The 27029-nt window shown below is 33.5% G+C and overlaps 1 pseudogene; it reads left to right on the plus strand.

Moving 5' to 3' along the window:
* LOC139858931 (uncharacterized) overlaps positions 1–27029 on the plus strand; it is a 313467-nt pseudogene that overhangs the window by 257210 nt on the left and 29228 nt on the right.

The following is a 27029-nucleotide window of genomic DNA, read 5'->3' on the forward strand; positions in this document are numbered from 1 at the left end:
GGAAAGATTAGCCGGAAATAGTTACTATTGCTTTCTAGATGGATTTTCCGGATATATTCAAATTCCAATAGCACCCGAAGATCAAGAAAAAACCACATTCACGTGCCCTTATGGTACTTTTGCTTACAAACGCATGCCATTTGGACTTTGTAACGCCCCTGCAACCTTTCAAAGGTGCATGATGGCGATTTTTCACGACATGATAGAAGAATGCATGGAAGTTTTCATGGATGACTTTTCAGTCTTCGGTGATACATTTGAATCATGTCTAGTTAATCTGGAATGAATGCTAATTAGATGCGAACAATCAAATCTAGTTCTTAATTGGGAGAAATGCCATTTCATGGTTAAAGAAGGCATCGTTCTTGGTCATAAAATTTCAAAAGAAGGAATTGAAGTGGATAGAGCTAAAGTAGATGTAATTGCTAAACTTCCACATCCCACCAATGTTAGAGGAGTTAGGAGTTTTCTAGGGCATGCCGGTTTTTACCGACGTTTCATAAAAGATTTTTCTAAAATTTCCACTCCTATGAATAAACTCCTAGAAAAAGATGCTCCATTCATCTTTTCAGATGAATGTATCAAATCTTTTAATATTCTTAAAGAGAAACTAACTAATGCGCCGATCATGATAACACCAAATTGGAATCTACCATTTGAACTAATGTGCGATGCAAGTGATTTTGCAATGGGAGCCGTTTTAGGACAAAGGATTGAAAAACGATTTCAACCTATATATTATGCTAGTAAGACGTTACAAGGAGCACAAACAAACTATACAACTACTGAAAAAGAACAACTTGCTATTGTCTTTGCTTTTGACAAATTTCGATCATATCTCGTTCTAGCAAAAACGGTGGTCTATACCGACCATTCTGCTCTTAGATACCTATTTTCAAAACAAGATGCTAAACCAAGATTAATCCGTTGGATCTTACTCTTACAAGAGTTTGATATTGAAATCCGAGATAAAAGAGGAGCAGAAAATCTCGCCGCTGATCATCTTTCTCGTCTTGAAAATCCCGAATTAGAAGTTCTAAATGAATCGGCCATACAAGACAACTTTCCTGATGAATATCTATTGAAGATAGATTATAAAGAAATACCATGGTTTGCAGACTATGCAAACTACTTAGTTTGTGGATTCCTTGAAAAAGGATTATCGTACCAAAGACGAAAGAAATTTTTCAGTGATATAAAACACTATTTCTGGGAAGATCCACATCTGTTTAAAAGTTGTCCCGATGGAATAATACGCCGATGTGTATTTGGAGATGACGCTAGTAAAATATTAAACCATTGTCACACAGGACCAACAGGAGGGCATTATGGGCCTCAACTAACAGCAAGAAAAGTTTATGATGCTGGATTCTATTGGCCTACAATTTACAAAGACGCACACCTTCTTTGCAAATCCTGTGATGCATGTCAAAGGGCCGGAAAAATAAGTCAACGTGATGAAATGCCACAAAATGTCATCCAAGTATGTGAAGTATTTGACATTTGGGGTATTGACTTTATGGGTCCATTTCCAAAATCTCATAATAATCTATATATACTCGTAGCCATTGATTATGTATCTAAATGGGCGGAAGCACAAGCTCTCCCAACTAACGATGCACGAGTTGTAGTCAACTTTTTAAAACGTCTTTTTGCAAGATTTGGAACACCGAAATCTTTAATAAGTGATCGGGGTACTCATTTCTGTAATAATCAACTTGAGAAAGTTCTTAAAAGATATGGAGTAACTCATAAAATCTCCACCGCATATCATCCACAAACAAGTGGACAAGTTGAAAATACCAACCGAGCTTTAAAACGTATTCTAGAGAAAACCGTAGGATCAAATCCGAAGGAATGGTCCATTAAATTGGAGGATGCACTCTGGGCTTTTAGAACAGCCTACAAAACTCCAATTGGAACCACACCTTTTAGACTTGTTTATGGAAAAGCATGTCATCTTCCAGTAGAAATTGAACACAAAGCATTTTGGGCTTTGAAGACATGTAATCTTGATTTACATGAAGCTGGACGTCTACGATTAAGTCAACTAAACGAATTAGAAGAATTAAGACATGAAGCATACGAAAATTCGTTAATCTATAAGGAAAGAACGAAGAAATGGCATGATAAAAGAATCAGAAGTTCAAAAGAATTTAAAGAAGGAGACAGAGTTCTTCTTTTCAATTCACGATTCAAGCTATTTCCTGGAAAATCGAAATCAAGATGGTCTGGACCATTCATAGTCAAAAGAGTTTTTCCATACGGAACGATAGAATTAATAAATTCAAAAGGGATTGAATTTAAAGTTAATGGTCACAGAGTTAAACATTACATACATGGTCCGATGGAAGTTGACAACGAAGTTAATCACAATTTCGACACCACAGCTAACTAAGTGTGGGGAGAATCAAGTCTTTAAAGGATAATATGTATTTCTGTTAGAGTTAGATTATCTGTTTTCGTGTAGTTCTCGAAAATGGAACCCGAATGGTCTTTCCCTAGCAGACCCTAAAGAACTAGTCTTCTCCCCCCATTCTGAATTTTTATTTTTTTTTAGGTTTTTACAAAATGAAGACTGCCTGTGAACTAAACCATGGTCTAATGCTACACGCTTTGATCACTAAACGTAATAATGACATACTTCCGAGTGAATTAGTATCAGTAATCAGAGAAAGAATGGACGGAGTTAGAAAAGAATCCAGATGCGAAGATAATAAGTTACAATTTGGTAAAGGAAAATCAAAATCCGCAGTGAAAAGAAGAGCACGACACCTAGAAAGATGTCACAAATGCGGAAAATGGTCACATGGAGGTAAATGTTCAAATAATCAAACCTATTCAAACACCGAATTTGTTACTTTATGCAGAGACGGACCGTTCATATGTTTAGAAGAAAAGACACTGAATGCTCGAGGTTACGCCTATGTAGCCATGGAAAACCAATTAAACCGACTATCTTATGAATGGGATAGATCATATAACTAAGAAATCTATTTCACAGGTAAGTCTGTACAGTTTTTATTTTATTTTATTTTTATTTTTAACCTTTTGATAATAAATGCTAATTTGTTCGCTATAAAGTATTAAATTGGTATTGAATAAAATTAGGTTTGGCAACCGAAATTATTGATATCATTCAAAAATTTATTACATCACTGCGAAATTTAACGTTTATTCTTAAGGTATAAATATCTTTAATCAACCAACCCAAAATATTTCAAAAATTCGTCATGAGTTAAATTAGGTTTTGGAACCGAAATTACTTTACCGAAAAGAGGGGCGCATATTTTTGATAATATTTGATTGATTAAAGTGGGATAAAAAGCAAAAAAAGATTTTTAATTTTATTTTTACCATGTTTTTAAAATTAATATATAAATCTTAAATTAATATTGTAAACTTTGTAAAAACAATATATTTAAAATTGTAAATATTTAAAAAATTAATATAAGTTTGGTGTGAATTTATAAATATGAATTTTTAAATTAAGTTTGGTGTGAATTTTTAATTTTTAAAATATAAATTTTTAATTTTATGCATTTCAACTTTTAAGTTTGGTGTGAATTTTTAATATTAATTTTGAATTTTATATTTAAATTGTGTGAATTTAAAAACAAAAATTTACTTTATCTCATTAAGTTAAAAATATGATTTTTAAAATTCGTCGTAAGTTGAAGACTAGGTCTTTGAACTGAAATTGCTTTACCCGAGGGAGGGACGAGAACTTTTATTATCATTATTTTTAATCTTATTGAATTAAAGTATACCAAAAACATTAAAAAAACCCAAAAATCTTAGCTTTTAAAACAATCGCTACAAAAAGACAAATTTTAAAATTTTGTCGAAGGACGGACTAGGACATCGATCCGAAACGACCTCGTCCTAAATAACAAGGGAAACAAAATTTTAAAATTAATTACTTAATTGTTTTAATTAGTATAAGATATATTTTAAAAAAAAAAAAAAAAAACTCCGCGACTCGCGGAGGGACCAAAACCCAGAAAAAAAAATAAAACGTAAAAACAGATCAATTCACTCCCCACAAAAACACACTGCGAAGAACACAGCGAAAAAACCCCGAAAATACACGAAAAATACACCCCAAAATCACAATTTTTGACCGTTAATCACCAAATTTTTTACTAAAATCATGTTGAGAAGGATGCTATCAAGGAATTACTCAAGAAAAACGGTAAATTTTTACACTAAACACCATTTAATCCGAAATTTGGTGTTCTTGAGCAATTTTTCCCCCAATTTGATTTTGATGCTTTTTAGTGTAATTATGCTTAAATTGTTTATGTATTATGCTTGTATAACCTAGATTGATGCTATTTAACATGATTAGAAGCCTTAAACTTCAAATTTAGAGTAATCTAGGGTTTGTGTTCTTGAGCAAATTTGGGGCTTTTTGATATAAACAGGTTATGGCCGATTTTTGTCATGAATTGTTGCTAAATTAAGTAGTGTAACATGTCTAGGTAGTTAAATGATCCAAACTTTGAGCCTAAACATGATTTTGAGAATTAAAGTGGACTTTTTCAAGTCTAAAATTCATGAACTTGATTTTTGAGAGATAATGCCATTTGAAACTTGTTTAATTGCTAGTAATGATTATTTTGACATGTTATTTGAGTTGAATGCTTATGAACTTGACGAACATTTTCGTATATGCTTATTTGAAAAAGTGTAGATTTGATGAAAATATGAAAATGAGCTTAAGTTTGATATAAATTGATCATGTCATTGTAATTATTTTGATTGATGATTTTGCTGACACTAATGCATATTTGGATGCACAAAAATTGTGTTTGATGTGTTTTGCAGACTGAAAGGGGTGAATCTTCATCCCAAGCCCGCAATGCTCCTGCTGAGAATGCGGAACAACAGGAGGTGTATAACTACTACAAGCAGGATATACCTCATCCAGTCATGACCTTTTCTGATATGCACTTGGAAGAGTTGCACCCGAACCTGAGATTTGACAGACTTTGGATAGATTATCCAAAATACCAAAGGGGTTTGCATACTCTTCATTCTAAGGTTGTTGAGGTACCGAGGGTCATAGAATGGGGACCCTTAGAAGCTGTAGAATTGGCCGAGCCAATTAGGGAATTACTTGTACAGAGGTATGGTAATTCTACTTTTAATGACTGGGTACGTTTATTCACCATGCGTAGACCTGTATATAAAGTATGGTGTGAAGAATTGTTGTGTAGTATAGAGTTGAATGATCGGGTAGCTAGTTTAACCGATCGTTCTTTTATTAGATTTTTGTTAGGCGGTTCGATGCGCCACATGTCTTTACTAGACATGGCTCAGGCTTTACGTATATATACGCCTGAGGAGTTAGCATCTGCCGATTGTAGAGGGTTGATACTAAATGGTAGAAAGATAGATGAAAATTTTGATACACACGGTGTGTGGAGTCAAATGACAAGCCATCACCGTTTCAAAGGGGGAAATTACTCTTATTTGGATATAGATAGAGCTGAATTAAGAGTAATTCATAGGTTTTTAGCTAATTCGATTAAACAAAGGGGTAAGAACAAGGAAAAGGTAAATGAACAGGATTTGTTTTACCATATGTGTATTCGAGACCCACAAAGTGCTGTAAGTATACCATATTGTGTGGGTTATTATTTATCAGCTATGGTTAGGGGGATGAGACCACATAGCATAATAGGAGGTGGTATTTTTATTACTTTGATTGGTGAATATCTCGGTGTGGATATAAGTCGGGGGGGATTATTAGTAGAAGAACCAGAACCCCGCGATACTATAGGTTTAAATGTATACCATGGTGCGAAAGTTTTGAAGAGGCGAAATAATGCCGCAGTACAATACCATGGTAGACATCCACAGGTTGAGAGAAACCAACAGCAAGGTAATGTAGGAGGGGGAAATGAGATGCAAGAAATGCAAAAGTTTATAGCTTCTTAGGAGTACGAAAATGCTAGACAGAGAGCATTTGAAGATTGGCAAGTTCATCAGAACCAAATCATAGCTCATTGCCAACATATAGGTAGAAACTATATTCCTACACCGAAACCCATCTTTCCTCCCTGGTCTATAGAGATGCAGCCACCGTATCCTACGTATAACCCTGCCGAAGCATTTTATAGCACCTATGGTTATGCCTGGAACCCCTATTGGTATCAATATCATCCCTAGTCTACTTATTTTTTTTTATTTTGTAATTTGTAATGATTGATACGTTTAATACTTTTGTTAATATTGTAATAGTTTTTATAATTGTCTAACTTTTATTCTTAGATTTTAATAATTTTTGAATGTGGGGGAATATACCAAACTTCAAAAATATGTATATATGTTTGCAGTTTATCTTATGTACACAACAGGGTAAAACAACGCATTTTCAAAGACTGGCATTAAGTTCAGCAAAAGCAACTAATTTTGACGACAAGATGCAAAATATATGTGAAATAACAACAAGACGGAATGATCAAATGATGTGCACCATTTATCATTCAGCAAACAAACGCCAATATGTTTGGAAACTTTGGTAAAATTTAATCAATTTCACACAAATCACCCTCAATAATTTAAATTGTTACTGATTTCTTGCAAATGAGGGCATTGCAAGATCTTAAGTGTGGGAAGGGGTTAAATTCTTTCGGATTTAAAATTTTTACTTTATACACTTGGATACCATTAAAAATACTAGTAAAGCAGTAGTTGCATTAGAATCTAGTGCTCTCTGATAATAAAGAACAGCCCTAGTCTTATATACTGACTACCCAATTCTAGTAAAATTTTTCAAAATTTTCAATTAAATGAACTCAAAATCATGTTTATACATATTTATGAACGATAAAACTAGGTTTTAACACCGAAATTATTGTAACCTCGGAAAGGACATAAATTGAGAAACAAACCAAAATGTTAAAATTCATTTAAAATGGAATAGAGGACGATAAAAAGGAAAATAAAAGCCAAGTGTGGGAAAATTTACCAAGTTATCTTAAACATATGTCACATATATCTGTAACAAATAACTAAAAATACTTTTGCTTTGGACTAAACTAAACTGTTTTACCCGATGAAAGAAAAGAAGAGATGGATCTACACGATGAATCAATTCCATCATTAAAAGGAAGTAAAGTCTTCCGAAAAAGACACGCGCTTCTTGATTTAGGTCATGAAGTTGTCGTCCAGACCAGCTGTAGGTTGATGAAAAATCTAGAAAAGTCATCACTAAAATCAGCAGGAAATCTACGGACCTCAGCATTAAACAGGGTCACCAAGTGGTCAGATTTATCCTAACCATGAGAAGGATTTATCTCGTACAATGGGGGGCACCATGCAAATTAGCTGGATAAGACTAATGAATCAGATCCCCAGAAAGGATAATCTCCTTAAAGATTAAAAATCAGCTTTTAAGCCTGATATTACTCAATCCTAGAGATTGACCTTAAAGATTGAGAATTACAAACTCATGGAATTCAATGATATCTAAACTCGAGTTTGAACGAGAAAATATTTTGATCAAATTATAAACCGATTTGTTTTCTGAAAACCCTATTTTCAATGCGTTCATTACCATTGAACGTAAAATCCTAGGAATTCACCTGGAATTCATTAGGTCACCTGAACCAAATCGGGTGTCAACCGTAAGAACGGTGGTTGCATAGTGGTCAAAGACAGGACCTTGTGCCAGACCGAAAAATTATGAGGGTGAGCTTTACTATTGCTCCTACAAAGGATAGTAATTGCGTCCGACACGTTATAGACCATAATTAAAAGCATGTCAGGGGACATTGCCTTAACAGTTGCTTGTTCAACGCTTTCCTTTACAACCGGATGGTAGTTTACCGAAAGGTAATATACGGAACAAGTAAACTGGACGTGTTGCTTCCCAAATACAAGGTTAGCAAGTGGGTGACACAAAACCGCAAGTTTTGAGCTAAAATTTTCAAATCTGAAACCCACCAAACCCACAAAAATATTTTGCAAACACCGGTAAAGGGTTATTCCGGAAAACTTATCTAGGGTAAAAACTAGATTTAATTTTCAAAAGATCAAATGTTTTCATAAAGATCCAATTTCCTTAATGGATCTAAATTTTTATAGTCATGTGGGACTGTAAACCATATCGTTACTACCATTGTTTATACCACCGTATAGAAATCACTGATGTACAAAGTGTGAAGAATAAAGAAGTGATTCTAGTATTTCAAGACGATATTGCTTGAGGACAAGCAACGCTCAAGTGTGGGAATATTTGATAATGCTAAAAACGAACATATATTTCATAGCATTATTCCTCAAGAAAGACAAGCTTTTAGTTGCAATTGTTCTATTTACAAGTGATATTCGTTTAAATAATAAAAGGTGAAGACAAAAGACAGATTCGACGAATTGAAGACGCAAACGACCAAAAAGCTCAAAAGTACAAAAGACAATCAAAGAGGTTCCAATTATTGATAAGAAACGTCTCGAAATTACAAGAGTACAAGATTCAAAATGCAAAGTACAAGATATTAAATTGTACGCAAGGACGTTCGAAAATCCGGAACCGGGACCAGAGTCAACTCTCAACGCTCGACGCAACGGACTAAAAATTACAAGTCAACTATGCACATAAATATAATATAATATTTAAATAATTCTTATAATTATTTAATATATTATATTTATATTTAAAACCGTCGGCAAGAAAGACTCCAAAAGGGACTGAGCTGTAATTTCAATCTCCACGACTCGCGGAGTTTGAAGGCCAAAAATGCCGCGAGTCGCGGAGCCCCAAGTTTTGAAAGTCCCTATAAAAGCAACCGAATTCTGAGCATTTTATCATCATCATATATCATTCTCTCTATCTATATACGTAAAATATATATATAATTTATATTTTAATTTTAATTTTAATTTTAATCCTAATAATAAGGGTATGTTAGCGAATGTTGTAAGGGAGTAAGTCGAAATTCTGTCCGTGTAACGCTACGCTATTTTTAATCATTGTAAGTTATGTTCAACCTTTTTATATTAATGTCTCGTAGCTAAGTTATTATTATGCTTATTTAATCCGAAGTAATCATGATGTTGGGCTAATTACTAAAATTGGGTAATTGGGCTTTGTACCATAATTTGGGTTTGGATAAAAGAACGACACTTGTGGAAATTAGACTATGGGTTATTAATGGGTTTTATATTAACTAAACAATACCTTGTTAATTTAATATACAAACTTATAATTCGACGTATTTATATATAACCACATACGCTTGACTGGGTACGGTGGGCGGGATATCTATAAATACCAACAATTATTCATTTTACCGGACACGGAACTGGATTAATAGTTAATAGACTTGTTGAAACAGGGGTGAAATTATGTACAAGGACACTTGGTATAATTGATAACAAAATATTAAAACCTTGGGTTACACTCAGTCGACATCCTGGTGTAATTATTAAACAAAGAATTAAAATCTTGTTACAGTTTAAGTCCCCAATTAGTTGGAATATTTAACTTCGGGTATAAGGATAATTTGACGAGGACACTCGCACTTTATATTTATTACTGATGGACTGTTATGGACAAAAACCAGACGGACATATTAAATAATCCAGGACAAAGGACAATTAACCCATAGGCATAAAACTAAAATCAACACGTCAAACATCATGATTACGGAAGTTTAAATAAGCATAATTCTTTTATTTCATATTTAATTTCCTTTATTTTATATTTAATTGCACTTCTAATTATCGCATTTTTATTGTTATTTTATTTAATTGCACTTTTAATTATCGTACTTTTTAATTATCGCAAGTTTATTTTATCGCACTTTTATTATTCGCAATTTCATTATCGTTATTTACTTTACGCTTAAATTTAAGTCTTGTATTTATATTATTTTACATTTGGTTCTAACTGCGACTAAAGTTTTAAAATCGACAAACCGGTCATTAAACGGTAAAAATCCCCCTTTATAATAATAATATTACTTATATATATGTTTGTATTTTTATAAAAGTAAACTAATATAGCGTTGAGCTTTGTTTAAAGAGCTCCCTGTGGAACGAACCGGACTTACTAAAAACTACACTACTGTACGATTAGGTACACTGCCTATAAGTGTTGTAGCAAGGTTTAAGTATATCCATTCTCTAAATAAATAAATATCTTGTGTAAAATTGTATCGTATTTAATAGTATTTCCTTCTAAAAATTAATAGTATTATATACACTCTGCTCAAACTATCAATCAGAAACAGGTTTGCAAGGAGTGCTAGAATTGGGCCCATGGATTATTCGCTCAACTCCTATAATTCTTAACTCATGGTCTCCAGATGTTCCATTAACAAAGGAGGATTTAACTCGTGTCCCGATTTGGGTGAAGATACATGATATCCCTATTGCAGGATTTACTGAGATCGGGTTGAGCGTCATAGCATCAAATATTGGTACTCCTATGAGATTGGATTCATATACGAGTACTATGTGTTTAGAGTCATGGGGGAGGCCTAATTTTTCTCGAGCATTGATTGAAGTTTCGTCAAATAAGGAGTTAAAAGAGAATATCAAATTGGCAATCACTAGTATCAATGGGAAGAGTAAATCCGTATGTAATCTAAAAGTGGAATATGAATGGAAGCCTCCCCGATGTGCGTGTTGTGCTATATTTGGGCACATAGATTATCAGTGTCCGAAAGTTGTTACTAATTCTGAAGCAAATCAGTCTAAGGAAGAAGATGGTTTTGAAACAGTTGGCAAGAAAGCAACGAAGGGTGTTTCTAAGGATAACAACAAACAAAAGGCAGGGTTTGGTGTGGGAAAACCAAAGCAAAAATTGGTCTATAGGCCAAAGAAGAGTGTGACCCAAAGTGATAAGAATGATGGATTGCTGAAGGTTGCAAAGGGTGATAAAAGAGGTTCGGATATTGGAACAAGTAAGGGATCTCAAGTGAATACTCAAAATTCATTTGGAGCTCTGAATCAGGATGCGTATAAACTAATTGATGAACCGAGTGATGTTGAGTCTGATAAAGAGGAAACGGCTGAATTCATGGTGGGTAAAGATGTTATTAAGGCAACAATTACGTTTGGCATGAAAAAAGGATGGTTGTAGTTGTTGAGTCATTATCTAGGTGTGTAGGTAGGTGTCCTTGTGTTTGCTAGTCCTTGGTGTTTTTAGGTCTAGCTTGTTTTGTGGTTGTTTGTGAGGCCGTAAGGCGCGCTTTCGGTAGTTGTTCTCCTTTGTATTTTTTATTTTTTTTTATAAAAAATATTCACCGGATAAAACCCATTACCCAAAAAAGATGGAAATGATGCTGGAAAGTAATTGTTGCAGTTTTTGTGGGATAGATCAATTTAAGAGGGGGCATTTTCACTCTATCACCTCTGAATGAGCCATTTTAAGCTGTTGATTTAATCTTTGATGTTTTATTTTGACACCCTTATTGACTGTTATGACCCATTATGACCCTTATTGATTTTTAAACCAAAAAACTCAAAAGTTGACTGTTTTAACCCATGATTACTCTAAAGCCACAACTTTGACCCATGTTGACTGTTTTGACCCATGTTTACTCTAAAGCCACAATTTTGACCCATGTTGACTGTTTTGACCCACTAGACTCAAAAGTGACCCTTGTTGACTGTTTTAACATGCCTTAAAAAAAACAGATTCATCCTGATGAATGTTTTTAACCTGATTACTATTTTGACCCATGTTGAATATAAAGCCACAATTTTGACCCTTGTTGACTATTTTGACCTGCCTTTAAAAAAAAAAAATCATCCTTGATTCCAGTTTTTAACCTGATTACTGATTTTTAAACATCATGCATTTAACCAAATTCATTTAACCTAAGCATACATTGATAATAAGCATTTAAAAATAGCATAAACATTCAAATAAACACTAGCATAAACACTAGTTCAAATAAACATTCTGTTGGAAAATTTTGTTGGAAAGGTGTGTTCCACCAAATCTTGGACACAAATTGAAATGTTCCGTTCATATTAATTATAAACGTTCCATATTAATTGATTTCGTTGCGAGGTTTTGACCTCTATATGGGACGTTTTTCAACGACTGCATTCGAGTTTAAAATAAACCATAACCTTTATTTTCTCGATAAAGGTTTAAAAATGATAATAAAAAATATACGTTTTCACACGACCATTACATAATGGTTTACAATAATATTACACAACAATATATGTCTTCGAATGCAGTTTTCAAACAATATTATACAAGCATGGACTCCAAATCTTGTCCTTAATTTAGTATGCAACAGCAGAAGCTCTTAACAATTACCTGAGAATAAACATGCTTAAAACGTCAACAAAAATGTTGGTGAGTTATAGGTTTAACCTATATATTTATCAATTGTAATAATAGACCACAAGATTTCATATTTTCATTTTTCATAAACATCATCCCATACATAGAGATAAAAATCATTCATATGGTGAACACCTAGTAACCGACATTAATAAGATGCATATAAGAATATCCCCATCATTCCGGGACATCCATCGGACATGATATAAAAACTCGAAGTACTAAAGCATCCGCTACAACGGATGGGGTTTGTTGGGCCCAATAGATCTATCTTTAGGATTCGCGTCAATTAGTAGACTGGTTTACTAATTCTTAGGTTACCAAGCAAAAGGGGCATATTCGGCTTCGATCATTCAACCATAGAAAGTAGTTTCACGTACTTGTGTCTATATTGTAAAACATTTATAAAATTGCATGTATTCTCATCCCAAAAACATTAGATTTTTAAAATTGGGACTATAACTCACTTTCACAAATTTTTACTTCGTCGGGAAGTAAGACTTGGCCACGGGTTGATTCACGAACCTATAACAAATATGTACATATATATCAAAGTATGATCAAAATATATTTACAACATTTTTATTACGTTTTAATTATTTGAGTTTGTTAAGTCAGCAGTCCTCGTTAGTAACCTACAACTAATTGTCCACAGTTAGATGTACATAAATAAATCAATATATAATATCTCGAATCAATCCACGACCCAGTATATACAAGTCTCAGGCTAGATCACAACTCAAAGTATATATAGTATTTTGGAATCAACCTCAACCCTGTATAGCTAACTCCAGCATTACTGCATATAGAGTGTCTATAGTTGTTCCGAAATATATATATAGATGGGTTGATGTTCTGCGAGGGGTATATGAAATAGTTATATTTTTGCTACGAAATACTATTAAATATGCTACAATTTTACACAAGTTATTTATTTATTTATTTAGTGGATATACCTAAACCTTGCTACAACACTTATAGGCAGTGTACCTAATCGTACAGTAGTGTAGTTTTTAGTATGTCCAGTTCGTTCCACAGGAAAAATTAAACAAGCTTAACGCTATATTAGTTTTCTTTTTTAAACTATATTTGTAAAAATACAAAAATATATATAAGTAATATTATTATTATAAAAGGAGGTTTTTACCGTTTAATGACCGGTTTAGCAATTTTAAAACTTTAGTCGCAGTTAAAACCTAATGTAAAATATTAAAAATAAATATAACTTAATTTAAAGCGTAAAGTAAAAAACAATAATGAAATTGCGATAAATAAAAATGCGATAAAATAAAATTGCGATAATTAAAAAGAACGATAATTAAAAGTGCAATTAAATAAAATGACAATAAAAGTGCGATAATTAAAAGTTCAATTAAATATGAAATAAAAGAAATTATGCTTATTTAAACTTCTGTAATCATGATGTTTGACGTGTTGATTTTAGTTTATTCCCATGAGTTAATTGTCCTTTGTCCTGGATTATTTAATATGTCCGTCTGGTTTTTGTCCATAACAGTCCATCAGTCATAAATATAAAGTGCGAGTGTCCTCGTCAAATTATCCTTATATTCGAAGTCAAATATTCTAACTAATTGGGGACTTAAACTGTAACAAGGTTTTAATACTTTGTTTAATAATTACACCAGGATATCAACTGCGTGTAACTCAAGGTTTTAATACTTTGTTAACAATTACACCAAGTATCCTTGTATATAATTTGGCCCCTGTTTTAATAATTCTAGTGACTATTAATCCATTCCCGTGTCCGGTTAAATGAACGATTATTCGTACATATAAATACCCCGCCCATCGTGTTCGATTGAGTGTATATGGTTATTTATAGGTATGTCCAATTGTAAATCTTTATATTAAAATTAACAAACTATCATTTAGTTAAACAAATATAAAGCCCATTAATAGCCCATAGTCTAATTTCCACAAGTGTCGTTCTTTTGTCCAAACCCCAATTATGGTACAAAGCCCAATTACCCAATTTTAATATTTTTAGCCCAACATCATGATTACTTCGGCTTAAATAAGCATAATAATAACTTAGCTACGAGACATTAATGAAAATAACATAAACATAACTTACAGTGGTTAAAAATAGCGTAGCGTTACACGGACAGAGTTCCGACTTACAAGACCTTAAAACATTCGACTAACCCAACCTTATTATTATCACTAACTTAAAATTAAAATTACAAATTGAGATTACTAATTGGAGTGATACTTGGTATATGGGGTTTTTAAGAAAAAGAAAATAAAATAAATATATGTGTAAATAAAACGTCCGAAAATGCTGAATTTATAGATCCTGACTTCACTGTAGACCTCCGCGAGTGCTGAGGTTTCCTTCATAAAAGTACTGCGAGTGCGGAGGTATGGAATACAGCTCATCTCTTGATTTAAACATGGGCTGCTGTATTTTTTAATATATATATATATAATATATATATAATATATATAATTATATATATATATTATATTATATTCTTGTGCATAGTTGACTTGTAATTTTTGGTCCGTTGCGTCGCGCACTGAAAGTTGACTTTGGTCCCGGTTCCGGATTTTCGAACGTCCTTGCGTACAATTTAATAACTTGTACTTTGCATTTCACGTCTTGTATTCTTGTAATTTTGAGACGTTTCTCACCAATAATTTGAACCACTTTGATTGTACTTTGTACTTTTGAGCTTTTTGGTTGTTTGCATCTTCAATTCGTCGAATCTGTCTTTTGTCTTCACCTTTTATTATTTAAACGAATATCACTTGTAAATAGAACAGTTGCAACTAAAAGCTTGTCTTTCTTGAGGGATAATGCTATGAAATATATGTTCATTTTTAGCATTATCAAATATTCCCACACTTGAGCGTTGCTTGTCCTCAAGCAATATAGTCTTGAAATAAAAATACTAGAATCACTTCTTTATTCTTCACACTTTGTACATCAGTGATTTCTATACGGCGGTATAAACAATGGTAGTAACGATGTGGTTTACAGTCCCTCATGACTATAAAAATTTAGATCCTTAAGGAAATTGGATCTTTATGAAAACATTTGATCTTTTGAAAATTAAATCTACCTTTTACCCTAGATAAGTTTTCCGGAATAACCCTTCACCGGTGTTTGCAAATTGTTTTTGTGGGTTTGGTGGGTTTCAGATTTGAAAATTTTAGCTCAAAACTTGTGGTTTTGTGTCACCCACTTGCTAACCTTGTATTGGGAAAGCAACAAGTCCAGTATACTTGCTCCGTATATTACCTTTCGGTAAACTACCGTCCGGTTGTAAAGGAAAGCGTTGAACCAGCAACTGTTAAGGCAATGTCCCCTGACATGCTTTTAATTATGGTCTATAACGTGTCGGATGCAATTACTATCCTTGGTAGGAGCAATAGTAAAGCTCACCCTTATAATTTTTTGGTCTGGCACAAGGTCCTGTCTTCGACCATGCTATGCAACCACCATTCTTATGGTTGACACCCGATTTGGTTCAGGTGACCTAATGAATTCCAAGTGAATTCCTAGGATTTTACGTTCAATGGTAATGAACGCATTAAAAATAGGGTTTTCAGAAAACAAATCGGTTTGTAATTTTGATCAAAATATTTTCTCGTTCAAGCTCGAGTTTAGATATCATCGAATTCCATGAGTTTGTAATTCTCAATCTTTAAGGTCAATCTCTAGGATTGAGTAATATCAGGCTTAAAAGCTGATTTTTGATCTTTTAAGGAGATTATCCTTTTCTGGGGATCTGATTCATTAGTCTTATCAAGCTAATTTGCACGGCGTCCTCCCCATTTTACAAGACATATCCTCTCATGATTAGGATAAGTCTGACCACTTGGCGACCCTGTTTGATGCTGAGGTCCGTGGATTTCCTGCTGATTTTAGTGATGACTTTTCTAGATTTTTCGTCAACCTACAGCTGGTCTGGACGACAACTTCCTGACCTAAATCAAGAAGCGCGTGTCTTTTTCGAAAGACTTTACTTCCTTTTAATGATGGAATTGATTCATCGTGTAGATCCATCTTTCTTTCAAATATATTACAGTTTTTCGGGTAAAATGGTTAATTTTGTCCAAAACAAAAGTATCTTTGTACAAAATATGTGATATATGTTTTAAAGAACTTGGTAAATTTTCTCACACTTGACTTTTATTTTCCTTTCTTTGCCTTTTTATTGTCCTCTATTCCATTTTAAATGAATTCTAACATTTTGGGTTGTTTCTCAATTTATGTCCTTTCCGAGGTAACAATAATTTCGGTGTTAACACCTAGTTTTATCGTTCATAAATATGTATAAACATGATTTTGAGTTCATTTAATTGAAAATTTTGAAAATTTTACTAGAATTGGGTAGTCAGTATATAAGACTAGGGCTGTTCTTTATTTTCAGAGAGCGCTAGATTCTAATACAACTACTGCATTACTAGTATTTTTAATGGTAACCAAGTGTATAAGTCAAAAAATTTTAAAAATCCGAAAGAATTTAACCCCTTCCCACACTTAAGATCTTGCAATGCCCTCATTTGCAAGGAATCAGTAACAATTTAAATTATTGAGGGTGATTAGCGTAGAAAAATGATTAAATTTTACCAAAGTTTCCAAACATATTGGCGTTTGTTTGCTGAATGATAAATGGTGCACATCATTTGTTCATTCCGACTTGTTGTTACATCACATTTGTTTTTCATTTTGTCGTCAAAAGTACTAGCTTTTGCTGAACTTAATGCCAGTCTTTGAAAATGCGCTGTTTTACCCTGTTTTGTACATTAGAAAAACTACAAACATATATACACATATTTTTGAAGTTGGGTATATCACTCCACATTCAAAAATTATTAAAAATCTAATAATAAAAGTTAGAAAATAAAAACTATTAAAATATCAAAAGAAATATTAAAAGTATAAAATTACAAGTTATCAAATAAATAAAAATAAAAGAAACCAGGGTTGATAAGGCTGGTGCCAGTATGGATCCCATTCATAGCCGTATGTACTGTAGAATGCTTGAGCTGGGTTATATGTAGGGTACGGTGGTCGGGTCTGTATAGTCCAAGGAGGAAATACGGGCATTGAAGTCGCAATGTAAATTGCATTTATGTGTGCACGATGACTCATGATTTGGTTTTGATGATACTGCCAATCTTGAAATGCTCATTGTCTAGCCATTTCATACTCATGATGAGCCATAAAAAGTTGCATTTCTGTCATCTCATTCCCCCCACCCGCGTTACCTTGCTGCTGATCTCTTTCGACCTGTGGGTGCGAGCCCTCATATGGTGCTGCAGCGTTATGTTTTTTCTTTAAAACCTTAGCACCATGATATACTTTTAAACCAATTGTATCACGGGGTTCCGGTGCTGCAATTATTAATCCCCCCCGATTTCTATCGACACCGAAATACTCAGCAATTAGGGTAACAAAGATACCACCTCCTATTATCCCATTAGGCCTTATACTCTTAACTATATCTGATAAGTAATAACCCACACAATAAGGTATACTCACAGCGCTTTGTGGGTCTCGAATACACATGAGATAAAATAAATCATTCTCATTTACTTTCTCTTTGTTCTTACCTCGCTGTGTAATCGAATTTGCTAAGAACCTATGGATTACTCTTAGCTCAGCTCTATCAATATCAGTATAAGAGTTATTCCCCCCACGAAATCGTGTATGCCTAGTCATTCTACTCCATACACCATTCATATCAAAATTCTCATCAATTCTCCTACCATTAAGTATCAACCCTTGACAATCAGTAGATGCCAACTCCTTAGGCGTATATATACACAAAGCCTGAGCCATGTCTAGTAGAGACATATGGCCCATCACTCCTCCTAATAAAAATCTAATAAAACTACGATCGGTTAAGGTAGATACCCGATCATTTATTTCAATACTACACAATAACTCCACACACCATTCTCTATACACACGTCTACGTATATTAAACAAAAGTTCCCAATCAGTAAAATTAGAATTACCATACCTTTGTGTAAGTAATTCTCTGATTGGACCGGCTAATCCAACTATTTCTAATGGTTCCCAATCTATGACTCTAGGTACTTCAACAACATTAGACTGAAGGGTGTGCAAGTTCCTCTGGTATTTTGGATAATCTATCCAATGTCGATCAAACCTTAAATTAGGATGTAAATCTGCCAATTCTATATTTGAATATGGAATGTATCGATGTGGTAGTTCTTGTCTATATAGGTCATTAATCTCCTGTTCTGCTGCATTCTCAGGAGTAGCATTGTGAGCCTGAGATGCGGATGAAGATTCACCCCTTTCAGTCTGCAAAACATATCAAACACAATTTTTGTGCATCCAAATATGCATTAGTGTTAGCAAAATCATAAATCAAAACAATTACAATGACATGTTTAATCTATATTAAACTTTATACACATTTTCATAATATTAACAATTCTACACTTTTACAAATGAACATATATGAGAATGTATACAATGATCTTTAGCTTTTATCTCAAATAACATGTCAAAATAATCATTACTAGCAATTAAACAAGTTCCAATTGGCATTCATTTTAATTAAATTGAGTTCATGCATTCTTGACTCAAAAAGTCCACTTTAATTTTTGAAAATCATGTTTAGGATCAAAGTTTTGATCATTTAGCAACCTAAACATGTTACACTACTCAATTTAGTATAAACTAACAACAAAATTCGGCCATAACCCGTTTATATCAAAAAGCCCCAATTTTGCTCAATAACACAAACCCTAGATTACTCAAAAATTGAAGTTTAAGGCTTCTAATCATGTTAAATAGCATCAATCTAGGTTATACAAACATAATATACGATCAATTTAAACACAATTACACTAGAAATCATCAAAATCAAATTAGGTATATTTTTGTTCAAGAACACTAATAACCCGAATTAAATGGTGTTTAGATGTAGAAATTACCGATTTTCTTGAGTAACTTCTTGGTAGCATCCTTCTCAACATGATTTTAGCAAAAAATTTGATGTTTATCGGTGAAAAATCGCGAATTTTGGAGTGGTTTTGTGGGTTTTTTCGCAGAAAAATAAAAAAAATTGGGTGTGGTGTGTTGAAACTGGTCTGGTCGACCAGTTATCTAGTATGGGGTTTGCACCCTCCGCGAGTGCGGATGTGGGTACCCACAAAGTACCGCGAGTGCGGTTGTTTTTTTTTTTTAACATATAAAACCTTTAATAATAAAACAATTTATGGAGTAATTTAAAATTTTGTTTTCCTTTTTTATTTAGGATGAGGTTGTTTCGGTACGTTGACCTAGTCCATCCCTCGACAAAATTTTAAAATTTCGTCATTTTAAAACGTTATTTTAAAAGCAAAGATTTTTTTGGTTTTTTAATGTTTTTGGCGTACTTTAAGTCAATAAGATTAAAAATAATGATAATAAAAGTTCTCGTCCCTCCCTTGGGTAGAGCAATTTCTGTTCAACGACCTAGTCTTCAACTCACGACGAATTTTAAAAATCATATTTTTAACTTAATAAAATAAAGTACATTTTTGTTTTTAAATTCACACCAAACTTAAATTTAAAAATGCATAACTTTAAAAATTCATATTAATAAAATTTAAAAATTCACACTAAACTTATATTATATTTTTGGTTTTATACATACAAACTTATATTAAAAATATTAATTTTCCAAATATTTACAAACTTAAATATATTGATTTTAAAAAGTTTAAAATATCAATTTAATATTTATATATTAATTTTAAAAACAAAGTAAAAATAAAATTAAAAATCTTTTTGGCTTTTATCCCACTTTAATCAATCAAATATTATCAAAATATATGCGCCCCTCTTTTCGGTAAAGTAATTTCGGTTTCATAACCTAGTTTAACTCATGACGAATTTTTGAAATATTTTAGGTTGATTGATTAAAGATATTTATACCTTAAGAATAAACGGTAAATTTCGCAGTGATGTAATAAATTTTTGTATGATATCAATAATTTCAGTCGCAAGACCTAATTTTATCGAATACCAATTTAATACTTTATAGCGAACAAATTAGCGTTTATTATCAAAAGGTTAAAAATAAAAATAAAAATAAAAACTGTACATACTTACCTGTGAGATAGATTTCTTAGTGATATGCTCTAGCCCACTCATAAGATAGTCGGACTAATTGGTTTTCCATAGCTACATAGGCGTAACCTCGAGCATTCAAAGTTTTTTCTTCTAAACATATGAACGGTCCATCTCTGCATAAAGTAACAAATTCGGTGTTTGAATAGGTTTGATTATTTGAACATTTACCTTCGTGTGACCATTTTCCGCATTTGTGACATCTTTCAAGGTGTCGAGCTCTCCTTTTCGCTGCGGATTTTGATTTTCCTTTACCAAATTGTAACTTATTATTTTCGTTTCTCGATTCTTTTCTTACTCCGTCCAATTTACCTCTGATTAATGATACCAATTCACTTGGAAGGGTGTCATTATTACATTTAGTGATCAAAGCGTGTAGCATTAGACCATGGTTTAGTTCACAGGAAGTCTTCATTTCGTAAAAATCTAAAAAAAAAAAAATTCAGAATGGGGGGAGAAGACTAGTTCTTTAGGGTCTGCTAGGGAAAGACCATTCGGGTTCCATTTTCGAGAACTACACGAAAACAGAAAATCTAACTCTAACAGAAATACATATTACCCTAAAAAGATTCGAACCTCCCCACACTTAGTTAGATGTGGTGTTGAAATTGTGATTAACTTCGTTGTCAACTTCCATCGGACCATGTATGTAATGTTTAACTCTGTGACCATTAACTTTAAATTCAATCCCATTTGAATTTATTAATTCTATTGTTCCGTATGGGAAAACTCTTTTGACTATAAATGATCCAGACCATCTTGATTTCAATTTTTCAGGAAATAGCTTGAATCGTGAATTGAAAAGAAGAACTCTGTCTCCTTCTTTAAATTCTTTTGAACTTCTGATTCTTTTATCATGTCATTTCTTCGTTCTTTCCTTATAGATTAACGAATTTTCATATGCTTCATGTCTTAATTCTTCTAATTCGTTTAGTTGACTTAATCGTAGACGTCCGGCTTCATGTAAATCAAGATTACATGTCTTCAAAGCCCAAAATGCTTTGTGTTCAATTTCTACTGGAAGATGACATGCTTTTCCGTAAACGAGTTTAAAAGGTGTGGTTCCAATTAGAGTTTTGTAGGCTGTTCTAAAAGCCCAGAGTGCATCCTCCAATTTCATGGACCATTCCTTCGGATTTGATCCTACGGTTTTCTCTAGAATACGTTTTAAAGCTCGGTTGGTATTTTCAACTTGTCCACTTGTTTGTGGATGATAAGCGGTGGAGATTTTATGAGTTACTCCATATCTTTTGAGAACTTTCTCAAGTTGATTATTACAGAAATGAGTTCCCCTATCACTTATTAAAGCTTTCGGTGTTCCAAATCTTGCAAAAAGACGTTTTAAAAAGTTGACTACAACTCGTGCATCGTTAGTTGGGAGAGCTTGTGCTTCCGCCCATTTAGATACATAATCAATGGCAACGAGAATGTATAGATTATTATGAGATTTTGGAAATGGACCCATAAAGTCAATACCCCAAATGTCAAATACTTCACATACTTGAATGACATTTTGTGGCATTTCATCACGTTGACTTATTTTTCCGGCCCTTTGACATGCGTCACAGGATTTGCAAAGAAGGTGTGCGTCTTTGTAAATTGTAGGCCAATAGAATCCAGCATCGTAAACTTTTCTTGCTGTTAGTTGAGGCCCATAATGCCCTCCTGTTGGTCCTGTGTGACAATGGTTTAAGATTTTACTAGCTTCATTTCTGAATACACATCGGCGTATTATTCCATCGGGACAACTTTTAAACAAATGTGGATCTTCCCAGAAATAGTGTTTTATATCACTAAAGAATTTCTTTCGTTTTTGGTACGACAAACCTTTTTCAAGGAATCCACATACTAAGTAGTTTGCATAGTCTGTAAACCATGGAATTTCATTATAATCTATCTTCAATAGATATTCATCAGGAAAGTTATCTTGTATGGCTGATTCATTTAGAACTTTTAATTCGGGATTTTCAAGACGAGAAAGATGATCAGCGGCGAGATTTTCTGCTCCCTTTTTATCTCGGATTTCAATATCAAACTCTTGTAAGAGTAAGATCCAACGGATTAATCGTGGTTTGGCATCTTGTTTCGAAAATAGGTATCTAAGAGCAGAATGGTCGGTATAGACCACCGTTTTAGCTAGAACGAGATATGAACGAAATTTGTCAAAAGCAGAGATAATAGCAAGGAGTTCTTTTTCAGTAGTTGTGTAATTTGTTTGTGCTCCTTGTAACGTCTTACTAGCATAATATATAGGTTGAAATCATTTTTCAATCCTTTGTCCTAAAACGGCTCCCATTGCAAAATCACTTGCATCGCACATAAGTTCAAACGGTAGATTCCAATTTGGAGTTATCATGATCGGCGCATTAGTGAGTTTTTCTTTAAGTATATTAAAAGATTTGATGCATTCATCTGAAAAGATGAATGGAGCATCCTTTTCTAGGAGTTTATTCATAGGAGTGGCAATTTTAGAAAAATATTTTATGAAACGTCGGTAAAAACCGGCATGCCCTAGAAAACTCCTAACTCCTCTAACATTGATGGGATGTGGAAGTTTAGCAATTACATCTACTTTAGCTCTATCCACTTCAATTCCTTCCTTTGAAATTTTATGTCCAAGAACGATGCCTTCTTTAACCATGAAATGGCATTTCTCCCAATTAAGTACTAGATTTGATTGTTCGCATCTAATAAGCATTCGTTCAAGATTAACTAGACATGATTCAAATGTATCACCGAAGACTGAAAAGTCATCCATGAAAACTTCCATGCATTCTTCTATCATGTCGTGAAAAATCGCCATCATGCACCTTTGAAAGGTTGCAGGGGCATTGCAAAGTCCAAATGGCATGCGTTTGTAAGCAAAAGTACCATAAGGGCACGTGAATGTAGTTTTCTCTTGGTCTTCGGGTGCTATTGGAATTTGAAAATATCCGGAAAAACCATCAAGAAAACAATAGTAACTATTTCCGGCTAATCTTTCCAACATTTGATCAATAAAAGGTAAGAGAAAGTGATCTTTTCTGGTGGCGTCATTCAATTTTCTATAATCAATACAAACACGTCATCCTGTTACAGTCCTAGTAGGAATAAGCTCATTTTTCTCATTTGTGATGACAGTCATGCCACCCTTCTTAGGTACGCATTGAACTGGGCTTACCCATGGACTATCAGAGATTGGATATATTAAACCTGCATCCAGCAGTTTAATAATTTCTTTCTTAACAACATCTTGCATATTAGGATTTAGTCTTCGTTGGCGTTGCACATACGTTTTATGACCTTCTTCCATAAGGATTTTATGTGTGCAATACGAAGGACTTATTCCTTTAATGTCATGAATCTTCCATGCAATGGCTGGTTTATGAGCTTTTAGCACAGAAATGAGTTTAGATTTTTCATTTTCAGTAAGAAAAGACGATATAATTACAGGTAATTCAGATTCACCATGTAAATAAGCATATTCCAAATGGTTTGGAAGTGGCTTTAACTCTAATGTCGGTGGTTCTTCTATCGATGATTTATATCGATATCTGTCTTCTTCTTTTAGCATTTGAATTTATTCTGTTGTTGGTTCATATCCATTAGCCATAAGTGTAGCTAACATTTCAGTTTCATCAATTGATTCAGTTCCTTCTCCTAAAGAACATTCTCCTGTTCCTTGTAATTCTGGAAATTCTTCTAACAATTCTGCATGTGATTCTATAGTTTGAATATAATAACATGTATCATCTGCAGATTGTGGTTGTTGCATTGCTTTATCAACTGAAAAGGTAACACTCTCGTCCTCTATACTTAGGGTCAGTTTCTTACCGAACACGTCTATTATTGCTTTAGCCGTGTTTAAGAATGGTCTTCCTAATATGAGAGGAACTTGAGAATCTTCTTCCATGTCCAGAATAACAAAATCTACTGGAAATACTAAAATACCAACTTTAACTAGCATGTTCTCCATTATCCCTCTAGGATATTTTACTGATCGATCTGCTAGTTGTATACTTATTCGTGTTGGTTTCAATTCTCCAAGGTCTAGTTTAGTGTATAGTGAATATGGTATTAAATTTATACTAGCACCTAAGTCTGCCAATGCTTCTATTGAACTAAGACTACCCATAAAACATGGAATTGTGAAACTTCCTGGATCTGATAATTTTTCTGGTATCTTATTCAACAGTACTGCAGAACAATTTGCATTCATAGTAACAGCCGAGAGTTCTTCCATTTTCTTTCTATTTGTGATCAGATCTTTCAGAAATTTAGCATATCTAGGCATTCCTGAAATCACATCAATGAAAGGAAGATTGACATTTATCTGTTTAAACATATCCAAGAATTTGGATTGCTCGGCTTCAAGTCTCTCTTTTCTCATTTTACTCGGGTAAGGAAGTGGTGGTTGATATAGTTTAACATAAGGTTTAACCTTAACTGTGTTATCTTCATTAACCTTTTCAACTACCGGTTCTATTTCCTTATCTTGATCAGATTGTGGTTCTTGTGGAGTAGGAATAGCTTCATCAGAAATTACAGGTATTTCAGGTGGTTTAAGTGTAATACCACTTCTTGTGGTAATGGCTTTAGCTGTTTCATTCCGGGGGTTAGCATTTGTATCACTAGGTAGACTTCCCGGTTTTCTTTCACCTATCAACCTTGCTAGGTTGCTCACTTCTTGTTCCAGATTTTGAATAGAAGCTTGTTGATTTCTAAATGCTTGAGCATTTTGTTCATTGGTTTGTTTCTGAGATGTGAAAAATTGAGTTTGATATTCAACTAGCTTCGTCATCATATCTTCTAAATTCGGCTTTTTATCATCGGTTTGTGGTGGTTTGTTTTGAAAATTAGGTCTTTGCTGATTGTAAGTAGTATTGGATACTTGTTGATTACTAGGACCTTGTTGATTGTTGTATGGAACATTTCAGTTATAATTCTGGTTTTGATTGTAGATCGGTCTTGGCGGTTGATAATTATTCTGATAATTATTTCCAGGCCTTTGGTTTATGTATGAAACATTCTCTCTTTGTTCCATTGTTAGTTCAATACTGAGACAATCTTTTGTCAAATGTGGTCCTCCACACTGCTCACAACTAATTCGTATTGAGTGGATATCTTTAGTCATCTTTTCCATTCGTCTCTCGACAGCATCTATCTTTGCGGAAATGGAATCTAAGTCATGGCTATAATCGGCTCTAGCTGCTTTAGATGATCTAACGATATCTTTTTCTTGGTGTCACTCATGTGAGTGGAAAGCAGTGTTATCAATAATTTTATAAGCATCAGTTGAAGTTTTCTTCATAATGGAACCACCAGCTGCTACATCGATGTCTTTTCTTGTAGTGATGTCGCATCCTTGGTAGAATATTTGTACTATTTGACAAGTGTCTAAACCATGTTGCGGACATCCTCTCAATAACTTTCCAAATCTTGTCCATGCCTCATATAGAGTTTCATTTGGCTGTTGTGTGAACGTAACAATTTCTCCTTGAAGTCTCACGGCTTTAGATGCCGGAAAGAATTGTTTAAGAAATTTTTCAACTAAAACGTCCCATGTATCAATCGCCCCTTCAGGTAACGATTCCAACCAATCTTTGGCTTCTCCCTTTAAAGTCGAGGGAAATAACATGAGATATATCTGTTCATCTTCAACTTCTCTTATTTTAAATAGAGTGCAGATTCTATTAAAGGTACGAAGATGTTCATTTGGATCTTCCTTCGGTGCACCACTAAATTGGCATTGATTAGTTACCATGTGTAGAATTTGTCCTTTGATTTCATAATCTGGCGCATTAATGTCTGGTTGAGTAATTGCGTGACCTTGGTGAAATGTCCCGTTCTTATTGATTAAAAACGTTCCATATTAATTGATTTCATTGCGAGATTTTGACCTCTATATGAGACGTTTTTCAAAGACTGCATTCATTTTAAAACAAACCATAACCTTTATTTCATCAATAAAGGTTTAAAAAGCTTTACGTAGATTATCAAATAATGATACTCTAAAATATCCTGTTTACACGCGACCATTACATAATGGTTTACAATACAAATATGTTACAACGAAATAAGTTTCTTGAATGCAGTTTTTACACAATATCATACAAGCATGGACTCCAAATCTCGTCCTTATTTAAGTATGCTACAGCGGAAGCTCTTAATAATCACCTGAGAATAAACATGCTTAAAACGTCAACAAAAATGTTGGTGAGTTATAGGTTTAACCTATATATTATCAAATTATAATAATAGACCACAAGATTTCATATTTCAATACACATCCCATACATAGAGATAAAAATCATTCATATGGTGATCACCTGGTAACCGACATTAACAAGATGCATATATAAGAATATCCCCATCATTCCGGGACACCCTTCGGATATGATATAAATTTCGAAGTACTAAAGCATCCGGTACTTTGGATGGGGTTTGTTAGGCCCAATAGATCTATCTTTAGGATTCGCGTCAATTAGGGTGTCTGTTCCCTAATTCTTAGATTACCAGACTTTATAAAAGGGGCATATTCGATTTCGATAATTCAACCATAGAATGTAGTTTCACGTACTTGTGTATATTTTGTAAATCATTTAT

This window comes from Rutidosis leptorrhynchoides, chromosome 7 (assembly GCF_046630445.1).
Source record: "Rutidosis leptorrhynchoides isolate AG116_Rl617_1_P2 chromosome 7, CSIRO_AGI_Rlap_v1, whole genome shotgun sequence".
In the NCBI taxonomy this organism is placed as follows: domain Eukaryota; kingdom Viridiplantae; phylum Streptophyta; class Magnoliopsida; order Asterales; family Asteraceae; genus Rutidosis; species Rutidosis leptorrhynchoides.